The following is an 11,453-nucleotide window of genomic DNA, read 5'->3' on the forward strand; positions in this document are numbered from 1 at the left end:
GAGTCTCAGTTTCTTCCATTGCTAGTTGTATAAGTGACCTTCCTCAGTTTCCTTATCTGCAAATGAAGGCATTCAATTAGATCAGCTGTTCCAACTTGGGGTACCCCTTTGCTCTGATTGAGTGAGCATAAGATTCTCTCAGGAGTCCTCAAAGCAATGAGTAGAGTAAGCGGATGCTTTTCATCACTCTCACTCCTACATAATGTATATCCATTGTTTTCAACAAAAAGATAGTTCAAATCAAAGTCAACCAGAGTGAGACTAGTGAGATTAACAGCAAATTCACTCCAAATCACAGTGAATGGAGCACATTGGTTATTTAATGTGGCGTGTGCAAACGAGGTCACGTTGGAGTCAGTGAGTGTCAAATGTGATGGGTAGCGATCTGCCATGGTCAGCAGAGTCTGGGCTGGGCCTGTGACCCAGTGAGTTGCTGAATAGGAGGAGCATGAAGTGTACAAACTAGAAGTTAAGGCAACCTTTGTGTGAATGTTGAGGTACCATACTATCTGCTATATTTCTCACTGTCATCCATTTTGAGAAGTACAACTTTTAAAAAAAATAACTTGAGAAGTTTTGTAAATATTAATTTGAAATTTTCAACAATTTCATTTAAACTTAATTATCTCAAATTTATTATCATCTCTAGAGTGGCTTGGCTAGAGTGCTAGACTTGGAGTACAGAAGATCTGAGTTAAAATTTTGCCTCAGATCTTTGAAAGCTGTGTATCCTTGGATAAGTCACTTCACCACATTTACTTTGAATTTCATCATTTATAAAATAGAGAGAATGATAGAATATACTGGCCACGGTGGTTTGAGGATCAAATGAGGTAATGTATCTATAGTGCTTTTGTAAACTTCAAAGTGTTGTATGAGTAATAGCTATCATTATTATTGACAATAGTAATTATTATCATTTCTTTCAAAGTGTAGCATGAACATTGCTAGCGTGGGGATTTTTCAGGTTTTTTTTCTTAAAAGCTCAATTCAAGATCCACATTCTGTGATGCCTTTCCTAGTTACTCCAAATGTTAGTTTCCCTCACGCCTCCCCCAGCCCATTACCTTGTATTCAATGTGCACATATTTTGTGCATATCTGTATGCAGTGGGCTGCTAGGTAGATAGAACATTGGGTCCAAGGAAGACCCAAGTTCACATCCACCCTCTATCATTTACTGTCTCTGTGACACTGCAAGTTGCTTCTGCCTCAAATTCCTCATCTGTAAAATGAAGATAATTAAAACACATCTCCCAGGGTTTTGTAAGGACAAAATGAAGTAATACTTGTAAAGTCTTTTACAAACCTGTCAAGTTGTCTTTTTTGTGTGTGCCAATTTTTAGGGTATTAGGGTTGTTTGACTTGTATTTAATCATTAGTAATTTGGGATACTTTTTTCATCTTGTTGTGAATACAGTTCTTTGAGAACTATTTATTCACATGCTTTGACTACTTATCTACTGGGAAATTGGCTCTCAGTCATATATGTGTATATCATATATACACACACATATGTTTATTAATTGTTTATATATCTTTGACACCAAACTCTTATCAGAGAAATTTGATAGGAAGATTTTTCCCATTGGACTACTTCCCTTCTTATCCTACATTTATTAATGTTGTCTGTGCAGAAGCTTTTCAGTTTCAAGTAATCATAGTAATGTATTTCATCTTTTGTAATTGCTTGTATTTCTAGTTTGGTTAAGCACACATCTCCTATACATAGCTGTGAGGGTTATATGATTTGTTTCTGTTCTAATTTTTTTATAGTATGACCTTTAATATTGAGTCCATATATCCATTTAGAATGTATTGTGGAGTGTGGTGTAAAGTGTTGCTCTGAGCCTAATTTCTGCTGGATTAAATTCTAGTTTTCCAAGCAGTTTTTAAACAAATAGGAATTTTCCCCTACGTAATTTATATTTTCCACTTTATCAAACTTTAGGTTTCTGTCCTCTATTGTTTCTATTTCTCCCTTGTCTAGTTGGTTGTATTGATCTATCTTTCTATTTTTGAATCAGTCAGATGCTTTTTGATAATTACTCCTTTATAATGTATTTTGAAATCAGCAAGTGCTATTCTTCCTTCATCTCTACTTTTTTCATCATTTCCCTTGATATTCTAGATATTTTGTTTTGTAAAATGAATTTTGCTATTATTTTACCATGTTCTATGAAGTATCCCTTTGGTAATTTTATTGGTATAGCATTAAATGTGTAAATTAATTTTGGTAGTGTTGTCATTTTTATTATATTGGCATAGCCTAGCTATGAGCACTAAACATTCCTCCAGTTATTTAAGTTCTTCATTTCTTTATGAAGTACTTTGTAACTGAAACAAGTGTTTTGTGTGCTTTGCTAGATTGATTTCCAGATAGTTTATGTATCTTATAGTTATTTGGAATGAGATTTCCCTTTTTATTGTTTCTTATGTTTTGTTATTACTGTAATATAGAAATTCTATTGATTTTTGAGCATTTATTTTGTAGCCTGAAACTTTACGGAAGCTTTTAATTATCCCAATTAGTATCTTTGCTGATTCCCTGGGGTTTTCCAAAGTAAACCATTATACCATCAGCAAACAGGGATAGTTTTATCTCTTTCTTTTTAAAACCTATCTTTATACCTTGAATTTCTTTCTCTTCTTTTATTACTCTTGCTAGCTTTTCCAGGACTATATCAAATAATAGGTGGGAGAATGAACATCCTTTCTTTTATTTGTTGGAAAAGGTTCTGGTGTATCCTTATTGCCTATAATGTTTGCTTTTAGTTTTAGATAGATTCTTTTTATGATATTAAAAATCCTTCTATAGCTTTACTTTGAAGTGTTTGGGTTTATTTTTTTTTTTTTGCATAAAAGAGTATTGTAATTTTTCAAAGGCTTTTCTACAGCTATTAAGAGGATCATGTAGTTTTGATTTTTAATACTATCAATTATATTAATTGTTTTTCTCATGTTGAACCATCTTTGCATCCCTGATATAAGGCCACTTGGTCATAATGGATGGCTTCTTAAATAAATCTTTGTGATCTGTTTGGCAGGATTTTGTTTAAAATTTGTGAGTCAATAGTCATTAATGATATTGGCCTATACTTTTCTTTCTGGGATTTATCTTTCCATCGCATGGGTATTAGGACTATACTGTACTCATAAAAGGATTCTAGTAAGGCTCTTCCCTTCTCCGTTTTTGAGAATCATTTGTGAAGCATGGGTACTAACTGTTCTTTAGCAGTTGAGTAAAGTTCTGTGAATCTCTCCGGGCCAGGAGATTTTTGCTTTGGTACTTCCTCTACAGCTAGATCTATTTCCTTTTTTGAGATTGGGTTATTTAAGATTTCTATCAGGTTTTCTGGCAGTTTAAGTATTTTATATTTTTGAAGGTATTGAAGTTATTTCTTTTGTATTCTCAGTTTTATTGGCCTATAACTTCGTATAATATGTTCTGATTGTTCTTTTTATTTCTTTGGGTATTGTGATTTCACTTGCTCATTTGCTCTTTTATTGATTAGATTTTCTGCTCTCTTCTTTTTAATTAGATGAGCTAAAGGTTTATCAATTTAGAGTTAGGATTCTTTTCAAAGAACCCATTTTAATTTAATAGATTTGTATAGTTTTTTGTTTCTATTTTTATTTCCCCCTAATTTTTAATTTCTCCTCTCGTGCTTATTTTAGGTTTGTTTACTTGGTGGCTTTCTAATTTTTAAAAGTTTAAAAGTTCATTGCAGTTCATTAATCCTCTGTTTTTCTGTTTTGTTAATGTATTGTTTGTGTCATTGTTCAGTCATTTTTAGTTGTGTTCAACTCTTTGTGACTCTTTTCGGGCTTTTCTTGGCAAAGATACTGGAGTGGTTTTGCCATTTCTTTCTCTGGCTCATTTCACGGATGAGGAACTGAGGCAAACAGGGTTAAGTGACTTCCCCGGAGTCATACAGCAACTAAATGTCTGAGGCCGGATTTGAATTAAGGAAGATGCATCTTCCTGACCAAGCACTCTATCCATTGCATCACCCAGCTGCCTGTGTATGTTCATAGGTATATGATTTTTCCCCCCGAGAACTGCTTTAGGTATGTCCCAGAAATTTTGATATGGTTATTTTATCATTATTGTTTTCTTTTACATAGTTAATTGTTTCTGATTTGTTCTTTGATCTGCTCATTATTTAGAATTTCAGCATTACATATCCATTTCAGTCTGTATTTTTTATTTGTGGTCCCTGAACTGATTACTCTTTTTATTGTGTTATGATTGGTTATGTCTTTTTATATTTGTTTCTGCAATATCTCTGCACCCTAATGCATTGTTATTTTTTGTAAAAGTTTCATGTGGTCCTGAGTAATAGGCATATTCTTTTACAATCCCATTTAGAAGATTCTGTGTCTTTTAAGTCTAATTTCTTTAATGATTTAAGTTCCATATTTTTCTTATTATTTATCTTTCTGTAGACTTATCCCAAATTAAAGTTTCCTGTCATTGTCAAGCCACTGTCTATGTATTCTTGTAGCTCAGATGATATCCTCTTAACGAATTTGGGTGCTAAGGCATTTGGAATGTATAGGTTGATTTCTGATATTGGTTTGTTGTTTATGGTTTCTTTTAGAATAATATAACTTGCTTCTTTATCCCTTTTTTTTTTTGAACATTTGTTTTTGTTTTGTCATATAGCATGATTGCAGCTCTTTCCTTTTTGGATTGACTTTGATGAATAGTAAATTTTTTTCCATCCCCTCAATTTTATTTTGTGTGTGTCTTTGTTTTTTTTAAAATGTGTTTCTTGTAAGCAACAGATTGTAGGGTTTTGTTGTTTAATCCAATCTTTCACTCCTTTCTGTTTTATTGGATTGTTTAATTCATTCACATTTAAAGTTTTATGAGATTTAGGTTTATATTTTCCTCCATCTGTCTCTAATACTGTTTTTTTTCAAATTATGATCCCCCGCTTCTGCTATAAACACAGTAGTACCATGTTCCTTCACTTCACCTCAACCTTTTTTTTAAAGATGACTCTATTCCCATTGACTTTCTTTCTTTTACCCCAAACCCCTCCTCTCATTTCTTACCCCTTTCCTTTTAGGGTTTTGCTTATTAGTTCCTTTTTCTTTCTCTCCTGCTTTTATCCAATAATTTAATTCTTATTTCTTTTTTTTCCTCTCAGTCAAGTAAACTGCCCCTTTCCTTTCCTCCTTTTCAACTAGTACTTCTCACTGTTTTTTCAAACATCTTTTTTTGTCCCTTTCCAAAAAGGATTTCTCTTACTCTCTTCATTATCAATCCTTTTTGTGTTCTCTAGACTCATTCTCTGGTTCATGACCCACATAATTATCTGGTCTCCCTCTTTCTCTGTATTACTTTTTTGATCAACATTTTCAAGGTCTCCATTCTAGGCTCTTCTCTATAAGCAGTTTCTGCCACTGCGTTGTAGAGCCTTCCAGCAGAATTCCCTTTTCCACTGTGTCTCACTCCCAGAACAGTGCCAATTACTGCAGGTATCAGAAAGGACACTGCCCCACAGTGGAGCCCATCCCCCACCACATCAGTGATTATACAACCCATCACTGAGTGATAAAAGCCCTTGATTACCCTCTCTCTCTCTCTCTCTCTCTCTCTCTCTCTCTCTCCCCCCTCCCATTTGCTTCAAAATATTTTCTCTGGGTCCATGTCCTCCCATTCCTCCAATTGCCAGTTGCCTGCAAGAAAATCAATCCCTTCCCCCAGGTAGACAAGTAGACTTCTTATTTCGTAAATTTCTTATTTATTTAGAACTTAAATACAAAATGAGAAAAGAAAAAAAAAAGAACACTTCCATATACACGGCAGAACATAAGAGGGTTCAATATAAAACAGTAAACTTCCATTTCAAGAAAATATATTTAATAAATACCATACATTGTTTTCCAAACTACCCAGCTTTTCTTTGCTTCCTTGTAGGTTTTCTTTTGTTCTCTGCTGTGCACTTTTTACTTCATTTTTTTCTCCCTCCCTGCCCACTCTCTGCCCTAAAGAAGGCTACAATTAAATGTGTGTGTATGTATATATATATATGTGGAGGATAGATATAGACATATATACACATACATACACATAGATAACTATAAACATACACATATGTACACATATACACTCATAGACATATATGTAAGACTATATTATGCATATTTCCATTCGCCATCTCTTTCTCTGAAGGTGGATAGCATCTTCCTTCATAGGTCTAAGTCTCTGCATGTTTTGCTAAATCAATCAGCTCATCATTTCCACACCACAGCAGTATTCCAACACAATCACATCCTATCTGACAGATTGTCTAGGAAAGTTCCCCCCCCAATTTTGTGCATTCCTTCTATGCGTGGCTACATTGGTTTTATTTATACAAGAAAATTTCAACATAAAATAATTGCAACTGTCCATTTTACACTTCAACAGTACTTTTCCCTTATAATATAGTTTATTGGCTGATACTGCTGAGTCTATTTCCTTTACATCTTTTTTCCCTAGTTTCTTTGAAATTCCTGACCTTTTTTGCTTCCCAATGAACTTTGTTATTATTTTTTCTAACTCAGTGAAATAAATTTTTAGTAATTTAATTGGGAGGGCATTGAATAAATAATTAGATAAAATTGTCTTTTTTAAAAAATTATATTGGCTTTACTCACCTGTGAACAATAAATATTACTCCAATTATTTTAATCTGACTTTATTTATATAAAGTGTTTTATGTTTATGTTCATGTAGTTCCTGGGTCTGTTTTGGCAGGTATACTCTCAGGTATTTTATACCATCTAGTTATTTTAAATGGTCTAAAACAATATTGAGTAATATTGGTGACACGTAGTATAGTTTCCCTATTTTTCTTTTAATTAAATCGATGTTAGCTCTAACTTTGTCTAAGATCATGATGACTACCCCCATGATTGAAGGTTTGGAAAATCCTTCAGAAATGTATTATCTCATTTGATACAACAACTCTGGAAGGCAGGTGCTTTGGTCACCCCCATTTTGTGGATGAGGAAACTAAGGCAGATGGATGTTCAGTGGCTTGCCCAGGGTCACACAAATAGTAAGCATCTGAGGCCAGATCTAAACTGAGGTCTTCCTGAATTCCAAGCCTGATGCTCTGTACTTATGGCACCTAACTCCTTCAACAATAAGGGCATAGAAGGCTGGAGAAGAGAGAGCCCTGCAGGGCTAACGTCTGGGGGTAGCTGTCCACAGAGCATCCAGAGACTACAGCTACAAAAGGCATTGATGGCCTTGGGAGCAGATGTAGAATATCAGAAGGGCCACGGAAGGCCCAGATTGGGGCCTGGCCCAACATCTGTGGCCGTGCCTTGGGGAGGTGACTCCTGTTATCTGGAAATGGCCACGTCGTTGTGGCTGCAGGAATCATTACCAGTGACTTTCAGGCCTCAATATCAAAACCTTCTCCCCCATGAGGGAACTATTGAAAGGCCTTGTCAGAGAGACCCCGTGAGCAAAGCTGCTGTTTGGAAACGCTTGTGGCTGACGTCAGCCCTCTGGTGTCTGATGGCCATCTGGGGCTATGAGTCTGTGTGGTTCTTCCCAGCTCAGCACCTGGGACTCTGGTTCAGGGAGCAGCCATCTGGTTCTTTCTTGTCTCTGCTGGTTTGCATGTTCTTGTCTGAAACTGGAAAAGAGGAGCTGCATTTGAGGAGATCCCTATGGTCCAAGAGCTGGTGAGCTTGATTCATGGAGTCACGGCTGAGAGTGTAACCTTCCTACGTGACCCATCGACTCCCCAGGAGAGGAGCTTCGTAGTGGATTGGAGAATTCAGGCAAGGCTTTTCAGAGGCTAAGCAGTGTTTTAATATTCAGAGCTTCAAGGGTTCAAGGGATTCTTAACTTGGGCTCCATGAACTTTATAAAAATTGATAACTGTATTTCAGTGTAATTGGTTTCCTTTCTAATTTTATAGACTTTATCTTACATATTTTAAAAAACTCTGAGAATGGTCTATAGGCTTCCCCAGAGTGATGAAGGGATGCAAACTCCTGGTCTAGTCTAGTCTAAACTTCACATTTTATAGATGAAGAAACTGAGGCCCAAGGCCATAGAGAGAGCAAGAAGCAGAATGTGGTTGTTTGAACAAATATCTAATCTTGTTTTCTTTGCTTCTTTGAGCTTTGTGAGACAGAAGCAAGATGGGCAGCCTTTTCCAGACTGCACCACCTTCTGCCTGGCACATCTGATCCCCCCCTTCTCTGATGCCCTCCATATCTATACTATTACATGGTGAAACCTGCCCGCCCCTCGCTGTATTCCATGAGGTCTTGCTGGCCAGTCCTTGAAGTTTCCCTGCTGGTGAGAGCAGAGGCAGGGAAGCACGCAGCTATGTCTGAGTTAGACATTCTCTTGCCCCTCACTGCCCATCTTCCCACCCCCTTCATGCTGCCCTTCTGTATGCAATGATGAAGGACCAGGCATCCCATCCAGTTGTGGAACTAGGAGTAGTGCTGAGAGCTTGGTGTCATGAAGATGTGCCACTTTCAGGGACTGGCCTCTCAAGACGCCCATTTCCTCCTCCTTCTGCCAAGTGATAATGCCTAGGGCATTTTTTTGTTTAGCTGTTTTTCAGATGTGTTCAACTCTTCGTAAGCCCATTTGGGGTTTTCTTGGCAGAGATACTGGAGTGGTTTGCCATTTCCTTCTCCAGTGCATTTTACAGATGAGGAAACTGAGGCAAACAGGGTGAAGGGACTTGCTCAGAGTCATGCATCTAGTAAGTATCTGAGAGCCCAGAGCATACTGGCTCTTAATAAATGTTTATTAATTATTTAACTGAATGCATCAATGACTAAAAAGCATTTATAAATAGTTACAATGTGCCAAGTATGGTGCTAAATGTTGGGGACACAAATAGAAAAAAGCATAACAGTCCCAGTTCTCAAGGAGCTCCCACTCTGGGAGTGACAAGACCTAAAAGGGAGTTGAGAGGCTGGCCAGATGGAGCACCCCAGAAGTCCTAAGGGTTCAGCAGGTGGCTGGGTTGATGGCAATGCCCGGGGGCACTGCCTGCACTAGGAAGCTAGGTGGCACAGTGGACATTGTGCTGGGTCTAGAGTCTGGAAGACCTGAGTTCAAATCAACCATCAGACACTTGCTAACTATGTGACCCTGAGCAAGTCACTTAGCCTCAGTTTCCTCCTCTGTAAAATGGAGATAATAATAGCACCTACCTTGAAGGGTTGTTGTGAGAATCAAATGAGATAATATCTGCAAAGCACTTAGCACAATGCCTAGTATGCAGTAGGTGCCATATAAATGCTTATTCTTTCCCTTCCCCCAGGGGTCTGGAGGGCATAGAGAAAAGGCACATGATAATTCTTGGTGCTCCCCTTTCTCACTGAAAGGAAGGGAGTTGGTGACTCCCATCTCCCCTAAGCCTTCTGAGAACTTAAGCAGCTTAGATCAGGTCTACACAGCCTGGTTTCAAGGGAGGAGTTGAAAGTAAGGGAAGGGTAAAGGCACCCATCCCAACAGGTCTTCTCTTCTCTGTGTTAAACATGGCTAGTCTATGGAACTGATTCATATATGACATAGATTTACATCTCTTCACCATGGTTTTCCTGTCAAAGGTGCTCCCGGGTCTTCTGACATCACCCTGTGACTCCTCACTGTCCCTCCCCTATACAGCCAATGGGAGGACATCTCCTGCCTTTTCTACTTTCCACCCCCTTCTCTTGACTCGCACAGCTGCCGTCTTTATGCAGGCCCTCTTCTCCTCTTTTCTAAATTATTGTAACACCCCCATGACTGGTTTCCCCAAGTCGCTCCTTCCTCCAGCCCATCCTACAAATTGTGGCCAAATGAATTTTCCTTAAGCACAGATCAGACTATGTCAATCCATACTCAATGAACTCCAGTGACTTCCCGTTTCCTCTAGAATAAAATACAAATTATTCTAAAGTCCTATAGACGGTCTGCCTCCAGCTCATCTCTCCAGCCTTACTGGGCATCCCGTGACTTCCCCACTCTGGAATAAGCCAATAGCCCTTTCTTTGATCCTTCCACACAATGCTTCATTTCCTGCCTCGGCATTGGCCTTCCCTCATGCTAGGAATTCCTTCCTTCCCACCTGTGCCTCACAGAGTCCCCTTCTCCTTTCCAGAAGCAGCTCAATCAACACCTTCTTCCTCAGGAAGTCTTTTCGGATGTCCTTCCTCCCAAATGACTTTGTTACTTTGTATTCACAGGCTTTGATTACACTGGGAGAAAGCAGAAATTGTTTCATCCTTTCTCCCTTCAGTGATGGGCACCTGGGAGATCTGCCAGTCAACAAACATTTATCTAATGCCTACCAGGCACCAGGCGCTGCCCTGAGTGTGGAGGATGCAAAAGGGAAAGGAGACAGCTCTTGTAAACTCCACAGGGAGTTTACAATCTAGTAGGGGAAGACAACATAGGCAAGGCAGCTGAAAAGGAGGGAGTGAATATGGGAGAGGAGGGGAGGATGGAGAAATTCAAAGGAGGGAAGCTGGCTGGGAAATGAAGAGATGACGTCTGAGCAGCCTCCTTCAATGGGTTTTGGGAGGAGCCCCTTGCCCCACCCTCCAATCAGAGAGAGGGACCCCAGTGCAGAAGATATTAATGAGGTGGAAGTATCAGAGCTTATGTGCTCTTTCAGGATAAAGAGGTTCCTGGGGCATGAGAACAGCCAAAGGATGCGGCTGGGTGGGAAATGCTGGCTGATTGATGGAGCCCCATCGCCCTCCTCTGTATTCTAGCTATTAATGTTACAGACACGTGGCGATCTGTATTGGTCAAGGAAAATCCCTCGTGCTGGGTGCTCCCCACACTGACCATGGAGCCACGAGGCATGCTTATTAGCAGGGTCTCCAGGTCTCCCAGAAAGAGCATTGGACTTCCAGCTCAGAGAGCTAGCTCCGAAGCCAAGCTCAGGCCCACTCTCATTAGGGCGCTCTGCAGAACAAGTTTTCTACAATTTTCTGTTATGGATGAAATCCTCTATTTTTGGAAAACAAAAAAATAAAGAGCAAATGTGCAGTCTGTCCAGGATGCCAGAAAAAGAGGAGGAATTCGAAATCTAATGAGCTCTCTGTACCCTCTGCAAACAGATTGGGAGATTAATCTTGGTTAAGTACTGTTTAATGTTACAGTTAATAATGAGTCACCTCGTGGCCCCACACCATTCATCATTTTATTGAGTTCAGGGCTTGGGGTTGCCTTTTTGCATCCTGAAAAGGTGGATGCAGATCTTTGGGAAAAGTTGATAAAGGAGGAAAGGAAACAGTAAGGAGGCAGAAAGGCTGTCTGCCTCTGAGGGGGAGTTTTCACACAAAATCTATCAGTCTGAGGGGCAGCTAGGTGGCGCAGTGGATAGAGCACCGGCCCTGGATTCAGGAGGGCCTGAGTTCAAATCTGACCTCAGACACATAACACTTACTAGCTGTGTGACCCTGGGCAAGTCACTTAAC

This window comes from Phascolarctos cinereus, unplaced genomic scaffold (genome assembly GCF_003287225.1).
Source record: "Phascolarctos cinereus isolate Bilbo 61053 unplaced genomic scaffold, phaCin_HiC Scaffold_2;HRSCAF=192, whole genome shotgun sequence".
In the NCBI taxonomy this organism is placed as follows: domain Eukaryota; kingdom Metazoa; phylum Chordata; class Mammalia; order Diprotodontia; family Phascolarctidae; genus Phascolarctos; species Phascolarctos cinereus.